The sequence below is a fragment of the Pongo pygmaeus genome, chromosome 5 (assembly GCF_028885625.2).
Source record: "Pongo pygmaeus isolate AG05252 chromosome 5, NHGRI_mPonPyg2-v2.0_pri, whole genome shotgun sequence".
Taxonomy (NCBI): Eukaryota; Metazoa; Chordata; class Mammalia; order Primates; family Hominidae; genus Pongo; species Pongo pygmaeus.
Genome location: NC_072378.2, coordinates 87,852,733 through 87,867,037, shown reverse-complemented (window position 1 = coordinate 87,867,037; position 14,305 = coordinate 87,852,733). Strand labels below are relative to the sequence as shown.

Sequence of the window (14,305 nt, the reverse complement as noted above, 5' to 3'; positions counted from 1 at the left end):
CTTGCTCTTCCTGGGAGAGTGTGAACATCTCCCATCTTTCTCTTCCCACCCTGACCTCGCCTAGCCAGGAATCCAGGAATGTGCAGCATGGATGCCCAAGTCTGAGTAGAGGTTGTATCAGTTTCAAAGACATTGTGCTCTTCCCTGCCATGGTGGAGTGGTGAGCCGGTTGGCATCCAGAAAAAGCTTGTTAGGGGGTGGAGGTGGGTGGAAGGTGAGCAATTATTTAATGGGTACAATATATGTTATTTGAGAGATGGATGCCTCAAAGCTCTGACTTAACCACTATGCAATCTATGCCTGAAACAAAATTGCACTTGCACCCCATAAATTTATACAAATAAAAAAGAAGGTTGTTTAGAACCCAGACAGTTTCCCATCCAATAGAGACTTTCAGAGAGTGCAGTGCTATCATTTTGTTTAGAAGTAATCTTGAATTCCCAGAATAATGGGCACACTTACATTTAAACAAAAGCACAAGCACAATGTACATTTCAACCCCAAATATAAGCTATTTTGTGCTAATGTAAGGAACTGGACACTTAGAAGTTGACCAGAGAAAAACAACCTACTTGACTTGAAGAATTTTGCTAAATAATTTAAAATCGTCTTCCCCATGTATAACTGCTACGAATGATTTTAAATTTGTGTTTAAGCTTCTGTGTATTTACCACTTCTATCCCAGAAATGGCATGCCTGGAATAAAACAGGCACTCAATAAGCGATGGCTGTGAATGACGATGATGATGATAATGATGATGATGATGGTGAGAGGGATATTGACAAACCAATTCTTGCTAAAGTGTAACAGTATTCAGCAACGTTTTGTCTCCCGAAGCCATTTGTGTTTAAAAGGAGAATTACAAAGACAAGATATGCAGAACTCAAAAGAATAAATGTTGAATGGTGTCATTCGAGGCCCTGGCATTTAAGGATTTCAAGGTTGGCTCTAAAGCCCTCAAAACTTGATACATAGTCATCTATAAACTCTGATTGGATATAAACTCAATGCAGATTTTATAATCTTGGCATCAATCACCAAAATAGTCAGCCTTGTTCCTCATTCCCCAGAGCATAAACCTCTGGGAAGAACCTCTCTTCCCACCCTTACAGGCGGAGAAGATTCACCTCTCTCCAAAGGACATAGTGCAGGAAGCTAACTCTCCTCTACTGACCCAGGCACTTCCTCACTTTTGCCTACATAAAAGGAAGGGGAGGATAGGGGTGAGGGTAATTACATCTGATGCCTTTTAAGGGACATCAAGGCTACTGATTTCAAACCTCTGGACTGGATATTCCTGTGGCTTTTACTACATATTAAAGATGAAAGAGAAATGGACTCAGCACCATTCCACATTAATTTATCTGTGGCCTTTTGGCTCCCAGCGCAGTGTCAGAAGTTTAGAGAGCCTCAAACTATATTCTGCTGATTTTAAAAAGAAAAATATAGCAAGTGGGATAATAACATTTGTCAGTTTCATTTACAGCTCTTTTAGCTTGGCTGAATTAATGAGTATCTATCTATTAGGCAGACTTGCAAGGATCCCTTTACACGTTCTTAAAGAATCCCATACAATTAAATATCACTGTGGTAGAATCATAAATAGTAGAAGCAAAAAACATCCCTTAAATTACTCAGATTAGCATTTTTTTTAAGAGCAGCTACTTTTTACCAGTTCAGAACATTGCGGGTAAGGGACAGAAAACCAGGCATTTATGGGACACCTTTTATGTGCACATCATTGCACTGAGCAGGAATGTGCAAGAATGTGCAGCATGGATGCCCAGGGCTCCTCCTCTCTGAGACCTGTGTGTTCCCCCTCCATCCACTAAACTCTCAAAGTATTTTGTATATGCTTCTCCCGGGTCACTTCGTATTTTCTGTCATTGGGTCAGTTTTTGGTCCATGACTTATCCCTCCTTTGAATTACAAACTTTAGTCCACAGACACTGCATTTTACAGCTTCATATTCCCCAAAATAATTAGTTCAGTGTTTCACACATAATAAGGTGTTCAATAAACAGTTTTTGATTAATAAATTACAAGAAAAAAAGAGATGTTGCTTCTCCTACAAGCTGATAATAGCTAATAATGATAAGCAAATACTTTTTTTATAAGTACTTTCTATGTGCCTGACATTATGCTTGACACTTTAAATCATTTAATCATGTCCTCATAGTAAGAGGACAAAACTCACCATTATGGAACTTTAGTGAGTATTAGCCTAACATTACACAGCCAGATCCAGGATTTAATCACAAGTGTGACTCTAGATCATGTGATCTTAACTTTTATACCATACATTCCTATATTTTTTAATGGTTGTTATTTTAGCATGACTATTTTATCATTATCACTGTAATACCCAGGATGCCATAATTCATTATGAAAATTGCTGAATGCTCTAGAGCCAAAGATCAAAGACATGCACTGAAGTAGGTTGGAAGAATTCAGTATTGTCCTTGAGTCTGGTACTACTGTGGCCTGAAGAATATTGGCATCATTCTGAATATTCAAGACAAATTTAGATGGAGTAAAATAGTGGGGTCTTGTTACTTTTTCCTGCATATCATGGCGCTTAGTAGAGGGAGAGAATTTTGTGGTACAAGATTACTAATCAACAAAGTGTCTCTCAGGTCTTCTGAGTAACTGGGGATGGTAATATATTGTTTAGTAGAGAAATTTTTTAAGTATTATTGTACCTCAGCTTTACTATTATACACATTGACTGACTATCTATCTATGAAGGTTCAGAAGTATTCATAAGCACTTAGAATGTAAGATGAATAGAATTCTGTGCCTGAATTCAAGGGGCTCACAGTCTAGCAGGTAAGCCAGCTGGGTAAACAATTTTAATGGAATTTGTTAAATGCAGCAGGGAGGTGAGGCTGGGACTGCATGCTCTGTGGAGCTGGGGACAAGTGGGAGCCCTGCCCCTTATGAGTTGGGGTGGGAGCTCCTGGGGTGCTGCTGAGCCACCAAAATTGTGGCTGCAGACCCAGGCCTCCTGCTCCATGGAGCAGGTAGGAGCCCCACCCCTACCCCAGGTACAGCTGCAGCTGCTGAAACTGCAGCGGCAGACTCAGAGATCCCTTCACTCTTGGAGGTCCAGGAAGGCCCCCCTGACCTGGCAAGCTTGGAAGTGCCTCCTCCTGCTGCCTGGCTTCTCCCTGCTCTCTGAGCCCACTCAGATCTCAGAACATCAGGCAGAGCCCGGGGCACCATGAATAGCAGCAGGAGGCAGACAGACTCCTGGGTGGAAGAGGGTGGGTTCCCATTAGGTCCCACCTTCAGGCCATGGAGGGCCTGAAGGCTGGGGGCCGGGTTGCAGTCTCACAGACCAGAGTGGGAACTTGTGGTGCCTTTCCCGGTGCCTTTCCCATGGCCCAATCCTTTCACACTCCCTCCCCTCTGAGGCCCATAAAAACCCCAGGCTCAGCCAGAGCTGAGGAGACAATGGGATGACCAGCTGCAGAGAGGAGCAACACTTTCTGCTGATAGCAAGAGACATGGGGACAACTGGCAGCAGAGAGGAGCAATCCACTCCAGGGCCTCCTCTCTGCTAGGAGCTGGGAGGTGACAAGACAGCCTACCTGTAGACCCACTCCACGGCCTCCTTTCTGCGGAGAGCTGGGAAGACAACAGGACAACCTGCCTGCAGAGAGGAGCTTCCAACTCCAGATCTCCTCTGTGCTAGATGCTGAACACTTGTTGCGACACTCTGGCTGTGTAAAGGAGCTACCCACTGTGGGTAGAAGAAGCTCCTCTTCATCTTCCATTTATCTGCCTACCTCACTCTTCCTGGTTGCAGGACAAGAACTCGGAACTCACTGAATGGTGGAGCTAAAAGAGCTGTAACACAAACAGGGCTTAAATATGCCCCTTGCTCACCATGTTGTGGGCGAAGAGAAGGAGAGAAGAGCTGCAGCCCCCTGGGGAGCCCAGACCTGGGAGCTCCCTGAGCCAGGGCTGTGACTCTCTCTTTGGAGGTGTGCGGTGCCTGGCATTTCCAAGCTTTCGGGTTCCACTGTGTTCCCTGGTGCCACCAAGGGAAGCTGCTTGTGGTGTGCCTGGTCCATCCACACCCTCACAGCCTGGCAAATAGCTGGCGCTCATGCTGGCCCACCCAGCTGCAGCAGCCAGTGTGTCTGACTGTGCAGTGGCTGGATCCCATGCTCACTCACACACCCCTCACCACTCCATGACTGATTCACCCTTTGCAGGCATGCGATCTAGGCCAGTAGTGTAAGCTGAGTACAGCCTGCCAGGCCAAGTGGGCAGAATGAGCCCAATGGGCCTGAGCAAAACTTGGGCAAAGGCACCACAGGCCAGAGGTTTCAGGCCAGAAAAGCGACATCCCAAAGGTCCCATAACAATAGGGCCCAGATGCAACTACCAGGGTTCAGGGACAAGGCTCTGGATCCAAGACCTATGGGATTAGGTGGGTTCCTCATCCTCAAGGGCCATGGAACTTTACTGGACCCTTGACAGGTAGAGAGCTGAGCCTCAAATAAGAAACAAGATTAGGGCAAGAATAACCTTAAAGCTGACTTAACCATAAACCATGATTCTGCTGGTGAGGGGCTTTTAAATTCCCCTTAAACTAGAGCAAGAATAGGGTTGGCTTCAGAGTCTGAGTGAATGTGGATTTAAGATGAGGAAGATATTTTAGGAGAAAATAACAAGACCTAGTTATGTAGATTTGAGCAAAAGGGGCTAATGAACATTCATATATTATTACAGGTAATTCACTGGGCTCTTCTTTGCCATCCTAAAGCATTAACTGCTAAAGGTTTTCTTAGCATTTTTTTTAGAGTAATGACATTGCTGTAATGATGGTATCACTAGTAAGTCATTTGGCAGTCTGATCTGTTACTATTGAAATGCTTGTAAGACTTTTCATATTCTAGAAAATCTCTGGTTTCTAATTATGGTAGCTTATTCTAGCACCTGAAAAAATTTACTACTTAATTAATACATAATTTTAGGTAATTTGACAGAGGCTAGCCTGAAGTTTATCTTTGATGGACTCATATTAACTGTAATTTACTAGGCTAATTAAGTTGGGCAAGATTGCACGGAAAATGTTTAAACAACTTTCGAAACTAGTTTTCAAGTACCTTAAATACTTTAAAAGCTATCATTTACATAGCAATACTGAGTTGATTATAATAATAATCATCATTATCTATTCATGAAAGTAGTGTCTCTAGTAATATTTACTTGGCAGCCTACAGATAATCCTCTTTGAATCATTAGGGACATTTATGATAGTTAGATCTTTTTTGGGTTTTAAATGACAAAAATCCAGCTTGATAAACATAGCAAAAAAGGACAATTTTGTCACCCTGTTAACTGCAGGAAGAGCAAGTGTCTTAGTCTGTTTAGGCTGCTATCGCAAAATACCGTAAACTGGGTAGCTTATAAACAATAGAAATTTATTTCTCACTGTTCTAGAGGCTGGGGAGTCCAAGATCAAGACATCAGCAGATTCAATGTCAGGTGACAGCCCCACTTTCTGGTTTGTAGAGGTCCCTTCTCACGTGTTCTCACATGACAGAAGGGGCTAGCTGGCTCTCTGCTTCTTCCTGTCTATGAAACAGAGCCATGACTGCCCTCAGTAGCAGAGCCCTACATCTTACTGCATCCAGCACCTCAGAGAAACTACAACTATTTCTCTCTTTTCTTGAATTTTCAAGTTCTTATAAGAGCTATGATTGTCACAGCTTGAGTTAAGTGTGCATCCCTGAACAAATCAGTTATGGTCAAGGGAGTCACAGTGTCATTATGGTTGGCTCAATTGAAACCACTCATGTGTAGATTAATTACCATGACATAAGACTAGACTAAATATTTTTTAAAAGAAAACTTAAAATATGTAAGTAAATAGAAAGGCATAACATCTTCCACTATGGGAACTCTCAATAGTACAAATTTCTCATTCACCCAATAATTATTTACTAGATGCCAGGCATTTTATTTAGCAGTGGTCATTCTCCCCCAAATATTTATAACTTTATTGAAATCCAATCAAACCCCAGATGAATGTTTTAAGGACACAGACAAACTGATTATAAGGTTGATAAATAAGTAAATGTACATAAAAACGTTTGAACATTTATTATAAGATGATGTTTTCAACATATGTAAGTATAATTTATAAAGTACAACATAAAATGGAGGAGGGACCTATAAAATGGTAAGATTTCCACATTCCATTTGAAGTGGTAAATCACTAATTCTAAGTAGATTGTAAAAAGTCAAGTGTGTATATTGTAGAGTAACCACTAAAAAAGCTATTGTCCTAGTTTGGGCTACTATAATAAGACACAATACACTGGGTGGCTTATAAATGACAGAATTTCATTTTTCACAGTTCTGAAGACTAGAAGTTTGAGATTAGGGTGCCATCATGGCCAAATTTTGGTGAGGGCCCTTTTCCAGGTTGCAGGCTGCTGACTTCTCACAGTATGGTGTAGAGGTGAAAGAGGAAGGACGCTCTCTCATGATTTTTATGAGGACACTAATCCCATCTGAGGGCTTCACCCTTCTGACTTCATCTACTCCTAATTACCTCTCAAAGGTAATTTCCTCCCAATACCACCACAGTGGAGGATAGGGTTTCTACATATGAATTTTGGCAGACACAAACATTTACTTCATAACAAAGATACAAAAAATATAGTTAATAGATAAATTAAATGGAATAAGAAACGTGTTCAAATAACCCCACAGAAGGTAGAAAGGGGGAAACAGACGAATGAAATACTGAGGACACAAAAAATGCATAATAAAATGGTAGTTCAAAATACAAGGAAATCAATAATTAAATTAAATGCACATGGTATGAACACATCAATTAAAAGACAGATTATCAGAATGAATTTTTTAAAATGTGACCCATCTATATGCTGGCTACAAGAAACACACTTTGGATATATGATGTAGGTAGATAAGAAATATGTTTGTAATAGTGTTATGCAAAAATATAATAATATATGGTGAAAAGGTTAAAAAATAATCATGCAAACACTGATAAAAAAATTGTAGTGGATATATTAATATTTGGCAAATAAATATTCCAGACATAAAGAGGGAAATAATGTAATGAAACAATAGTCAATTTAATAAGAAGACATAATGATCCTAAATATGATTACATTTGGCATCAGTGTTGTAAAGCAGATGAAACAAAAACAACAGAACTGAAAGAAGAATAAACAAATCCACAATTATATTTTGAAACTCAAGTACTCCTTTCTCAATAATCAATAGAACCAATAGACAGAAGTCAGTTAAGATATAGGGGTGCAGGCTGGGCATGGTGGCTCACGCCTGTAATCCCAACACTTTGGGAGGCCGAGGTAGATGAATCACTTGAGGTCAGGAGTTTGAGACCACCCTGGCCAACATGATGAGGGTTAAAATACAAAAATTAGCCAGGCATGGTGGCGTATGGCTGTAATCCCAGCTATTTGAGAGGCTGAGGCAGGAGAATCACTTGAACCCAAGAGGCAGAGGTTGCAGTGAACTGAGATCACATCACTGCACTCCAGCCTGGGCAACAGAGTGAGACCCTGTCACACTAAAATTTGTAGGTAAAGTCAAAGTAACTAGAAAAGTCAAACAATTTTGGAAAAAAAATGAAATTGGAGGAATCACACTACCTAATTTTAAGATTTGCTATAAAGCTATGCTAATCAAGACAGTGTGGTATTGGTGAAAAGATAAACACATAGATAAACAGGAGAAAATAAAAAAAGAGATCCAACAATTATGGCCAATTGATTTGGATAAATGGTCAAGGCAATCCAGTGAAACAAAGACAGTCTTTTCAACAAAACAGAAATATTGAACATCCATGTGCAAAATACATAAAACTTGAGCCAAACTTCACAACTTACAGCAAAAGTTAACTCGAAATGGTTCATAGATTTAAGTGTAAAAGTCAAAATTATAAACCTTAGGTAGAAAACATAGGAGAAAATCATTGTAAGCAGGGGTTAAGTAAAGAGTTCTTGGAGATGGCAATAAAAGCAAAATCCATAAAAGAAAAAAACTGATAGATTGGATTATGTCAAAATTAAAAATGTCTGTTTATTTTCACACAACCTGTGCATGAATATTTATAATCATTCTATTCATAATCAACAAAAACTGGAAGCAATCCAAATGACCTTCAGTGAATGAATACTGTAACTATATCCACACAATGGAATATTGCTCAGCAATGAAAATGAAAGAGTTATCAATACATGCAATGTCTTAAATTAATTTCAAAGACATTATGCCCAGTAAAAGAATCAATCTCGAAAAGTTATATACTCAATGAGTTCATTTAAATGAAATTCTGGAAAAGATACAAAAATAGTAATGAACAGATCAGAGGTGCCACGGGTTTGGGGTTAGGGAAAAATGTAACTAAATAGGAATAGCACAAGGATATTTTTGGAGTGATGAAGCTTTTCCTTATCCTGAATGAAGTGATGGGTATGCAAATCTACACATTTATGAAAATTCATAGCACTGTATACCAAGGAAAACAGTCAATTTTAAATTATGCTAATTTAAAAAAAACACACACAAGAGGATTAGGAGACTTTACCTCTTTAATTTTTTTTTTTTTTAATTTTACTTGGGGTTAGAAAGAGAGAGAAAAAAGGTACTGATTTTACTTTACAAAATCGGTAAATTCTGTATGCCAGAAAATAACATAAATAATATTAAAAGATAAGTGACACACTAGGAGAAAATATTTGCAACATATTTAATAAGCAAAAGATTAATGTATAAGACATACAAAAACTCCTTTATATCAAAAAGAAAAGACAAACAAACCAATAGAAAAAATACACAGAAGATCTGAAGAGCCAATTCCCAGAAGAAAAAATCCAAAAGGCCAATAAACATATGAAAAGATGCCCAACCACAATAGTAATCAGGAAAATGTGCATCAAAACAACGAGATATTTTTCACCCACTAGAATGCCCAAATTGAAAAAGATGAATAATGTAAGCAAGAATAAAGAAACTGGCCCACTCTTCCACTCTTCCATGTTGGTGAGAGTGGAAATCAGTGACACTCTTTTGGAAGGCAATTTGCTGGTTTCAGTAAAAATTTGAAAGCAATGCCCTTGGACCCAACAATTCCATTTCTAGGAATTTTTCCTCTTAAAGAAATATTTACACATATGCATAAAGATGTATGTGTAAGGATGTATATTGTGACTTTTTTGTATAATAATAAATTATAAATAAAGCTAAATATTTACCGATAAGCAGTTAATGAATTATGGTAATTCATATTCACAAATAATATTTAGCCACTATAAAGAGTAAGATAAACCAAAACACATTGACATGAAAATATTTACTAACAGAGTAGGAGTAAAAAGGCAAATAACAGAACTATATATATATATAAAACATGATAATTTATTAAAATCAAAACAATTACATGTTTACATATATACATATACGTGTGTACATGTATATGTATACACATATATAGATGTGTAAAGGTAAGAAAAACAGTCTGGAAGGCTATTGATGTCTATAGTTTTCCCTGTGGTAGATAGCTGTAGTACAAGTGAGCCGTATGAATGGGCACAGTATCAGCTTTCTAACAGGAAATTATTACATAGCCTTAAATCAGAATAATTTAAGGAGTGTTGAATAATTTATAAAGCTGTGGGCTGGCTGTATGGAAAGAGATGGGGCAATGCCATGGGGTTAGAAACTGCTGAAGCCATCCACAGACCTGAGAAATAAGAGCAGAGAGTAGTTTCTGGAACCCAGTAGAAGAGAGTGGTGGGAAAATGACTGTTTTGAGAGGAGTCACAACGTTTGGTCAAGAGATACAGTCTCTGATGACTGCTCAGGGAAGAAGTCAGACCAATAAAGGAGAATCTTACCCACTTGCCATAAGAATCTAAATAGTTCATGTTCAGTGGAGTGTGCTAGAGACTTTTGGTTACCCACCTAGAATCAATTGCCTCTTCATCGTTCTTAAAGGACCCTGTTTTTGTTTAGGCATTCTCCAGTCTCCCATGTAGCTGAACAATGCCTCCAGGGCAGCTGCCTATCCTGGTGCTGGTGAGAATGGTCTAAGGGTTATCCAAGTGCCCTTTCCAGTGACATAGAATAGTCAGGTGGCCCAATCCAGCCAACAAGGCAAGAGGGAAAGCCCATTGGAGAGCCTCTGAGAAAGTCTTTCTCATTACAGAACCACAGAGTCAGATAGTCTGTTCTTCTCTGAGGGTGTCACTTCTGGATAGAGTGGCTGGAGGTACTGCAGCCAGCTTGCTACAAGCACAGGGGATGGCAGAGTTCAGAGATGGGATGACCCTGTGTTCTTGACAGAATCAACCAGTCATGCGGATCCTGCTTTCTGGACTGGCTGTTAGGTGAGATAATGAATTATTTCCACAATGCATGCTTCTTGGAGCACAGGGAGACTCTTACTTGAGGACCTCATTACTTCTCACTGGAGCCATGCTGACAGCGTTCAAGTCAGGCTGCTCTCAGGCTTCTCCAGAAGGACCTCACACCTCATGGCCACTCTTCTGACCCTATCCTTAACAAGTAGGCCTACTTTATAGGTACTGACTATATATTTTCTATATTAATCTGAAAAACATGATGGTTTTGAGGTGTCACATTTCCCAAGATATACCTTAGAATTGAAGCTAAGCTTTAATGAATAAAAAAATTAACACTTATTTTTGAGGATAACATATTCTATATATTTTTATAAAATATAGAACATGGAGGAAAGTGAAAAGAAGGAAATAAATATTTTGTATTCATAGATAATTTGTGTGTAGACGTATACTTTTAGGTTTTTTTCCAGAAAGCTATCGGAAAATCAAACCCTGCTTACCACTTTATAAGATACTGTTCTCATTTAGTCTGTAGCATCACAAACAGCTCACCTTTGGTTGCACAGTGCCCAGTTGAATGGATGCAGCGCAATATGCTCACCTACTTCTGTATTGCTCAGGATTTGGGTTGGTTCTAATTCTTGAAGTCTCTTTGATAACAAAGGAAAGGGAGAACAAAGAGAGGGGAGAAACTGGGAATTTAGTATTCAAATATTAAATTTGAACACCTCTAAACTTGAATAGTAAATTGGAATTGCTCCTCAGAGTAAAGTACCCAAAGAACTAATAACTTACTCTTTTCTGCAAATGGTGTCTCTCTATTGGTTTATCACATTAGCTTGCCTTTGAGTTCACGCAGGCAAGGCACAGAGGCAGGTCCCTGAACCACAGCACTCTAATTTTACATGTCAGAGTTAATACCAGTATCAATGTCAATGTGGGAAGCTGGGCTTTAAAGTAATCACCTCTTACTTCTGGTTTGTTGAATAGGATTGAAAACCCAATGTTTTCTAAAGGCTCGCCACTAAGACTGGATTGGCATTCCTAAAAGTAGGAGGCTCAAAGACATTTCAAGCATGTTTCTGCCATAGTGATTTGTTGTGGTGATTCATTAGCAAAATCTCTCTTCTGCCTCACTCTAATAATAACAGTATAACCTATGATATCTCTAGAGAACTTTACAGTTCACAAAAGGGATTTCACCTCACTGTCTGACCTGATTACCACCATAGACCTTTGAAATCAGTTGGTAGCAGGGAAACCTCCTACCCCTCCATCTCCTGCCTCTGTCTCCAAATTCCATTCTGACTGGACTGTGCTTACTGGCGATCAGGATAACCGTGTTTTAAAAGACATGTGCATTACATGAATCCTCTGTCTTTGACCTGTTGCATCCAGCCTTGTGTGGCAAGCTTGCCCAGTGTCTGGATTGGGAAAGTGGGCTGGCATTTCTCTAGCTTTCTTTTCTGTGTGTGTGAACTCTGAATGCTCTGGTCTCCAGGGACTGGCTGGCAGTAAGAGTTGGATTTCAAGCAGAAGGAGAAGATCCATTAAGCTTACCTGAACTTAAGCAACAAGCAGTAGTCCAGATTACTACAGGGTACAGGCACTAGTTCAGCTAGTCATAAAATGGTTTCTGCTCCCATTTTGACACTGTCATTTATGTGTGTGTGTCCCTGCAAATCTGCATCACCCCAATATCACCAATACTTCTAGTCTAGTGGTTTATGCTCATATTATAGAGAAGGAAACCAAGACTCAGACCCCAGTGTGACTTGCCCAAGGTCACAGGGCTGGTAATAATGGAGCCTGACCTAGCTCTCAGAATTTCTGATCTTCAGTCACCACACCAGGCTTCCAACACTTTACCTTTCCCCAGGAATGACCCACATCTTGGCCACTCTTCATTTTGTCAATAATAAGCAATGGGCAAGCTCTTCCTCTGGAGAGACAGCTTTTCCTGTTATCACCCAGTCACATGCAGGCCTCCCTGTTATCATGTCTTTTCTCCTGCAACAGGAACAAACAATAATGCTACTATAGCTCCCTCTTTTCTAGGAGAAGGAAGTTTTGGTAACTATTGTTCAGCCTCTGTGTTCGGGAGTGACATGGACAATAGGTAGATTTCTGCAGCCTTAGGGAAGTATCAGAATGAATCTGTTGAAAAAACCGTGGTTCCAGAGACTCTTTCCTGTAATTCTCCCCAGCACAGTCTTTTATATTTTATTGCCTTGCATGACTTCTTCTGCTTTCATTACCACTGAGACAAAGGTATTTTTTTGTACTTACTGAATTTTTTCCGTAAGTATTATATGAGTGGTGTACAAACTCAACTTTCAACCTCCTGCTATTCAACTTGAGAGCTGTTTTATATGTTTTGCCGTAAGTATTATATGAGTGGTGTACAAACTCAACTTTCAACCTCCTGCTATTCAACTTGAGAGCTGTTTTATATGTTTTGCCAATTTCAAGTTACTTTCTAACTGACCACAGAAAAAGTTCTTTATGTCATTCTGGAGAAGCAACCAATTTTCACTGAATGGTAATACAATGGAGTCCTTCTTATTTGCTTTCAGTCTTATCACAAATAGTTAGCATTTTGTTCCTTTTGCCAGAAATAATGGCCTTATGTTTATAATAAAAACAAAATGTATGTGTTGCAATATAGATTTAAAAGTCAACACTGAAATATGCTTTCTTCTCTTAGTAATATTATTTTTTATTACTTCTCTCTAGGTATTTTTTAAACCCACATGATACAGACATCTGACTCATGAAAAGAAAAATAGAAGTGAAAATTGCCATTTTTCTCAAGAAATAGCACTTTCTTCCCACAATTATAAGGAAGACCGTTTGACTTTTATTACTAAGCTTTCCAAACCACTGAGCATGCACCTCCACATGCCTGCAGAGTGCACTTGTTGCCATTGGGTTGAGTGAATTCCAGTTACACATTACTATCACAGACAGGTAAGGGGTCAATGAAATACATATTCATGACCCCACAAATAATCCTTTCAGTAGTCTGTTTCCTAGTTACATGATTTCCCTTTTCTTAAATCCTTGAATTATTTGATAAAAGTCTCCACAGTGGTGTTTTTACTGTGGCTGAGCGTTGGTGGGTAAAGAGAAAAGAAAAACTTCAATCTATGGCCTTGGGACACACATGAGAAATTTGCTACCCAGGTGAGGCACGCTTGTGGAAGCCAAAGATCTTCATGCATATCAAATCCATGAATGTTCTGGCTTCTGAACATGGCCCAAGTACGGGAGGGTTATGTGCAGTAGTAAACAGATGACTAACTACATCTGATGCCTAAGCAGTGACTTTGTGGTGGACACACAACTTTTTCACCATGCTATCATGCAATCTTTTTTAAAACTTGGGATGTCATCTTCTTCCCTTGTAAGTTCAAGCCCCCAGATATGGCTTATCAGGCCACTTATAATATGTGTGCTTTCAAGTTCACGATATACATTGCATTACATTTATAATATCAGGTGAGGTGACACAGCAAATGATACCTTCAACTATCTCTAGCCCCAATCTTGGGAAATGTTTCTGGTAGTCCCAGTAGCAGGGACAGCAAGCTAAAATAAGGAGGCTATCGTTTAAGATCTCTAAGAGCTGATACCATTGGGGCAAACTCCCTCAACAATGAGGTTTTCTCCAACCTCAAGAGAAAGGCCAGTGAACAGTCATCTGGTACAGGTGGCATTGCCGGTGGGAGAAGCGGGTTCTCCACGGCTGTACTACACATTTTGGGAGCCATCAACAGCTGGCGCAGTGGATTCAACACCCTCTTGATTGTCAGCAGAAGCAAATCACTAGAAGCCCTGGAACCCTAATAAAACCCCCAAAAGAAAACATGGAATTAAATATCACTTTGTCACCCCTGCTGCTTAGGTCCAGAAGAGGTAC

General features: G+C 39.6%; 1 pseudogene; it reads left to right on the top strand.

The window, feature by feature from the left end:
* The first annotated feature begins 724 nt into the window (after positions 1-724).
* Positions 725-14,305, top strand: part of LOC129039085 (actin, clone 302-like) — a 38,061-nt pseudogene continuing 24,480 nt past the window's right edge.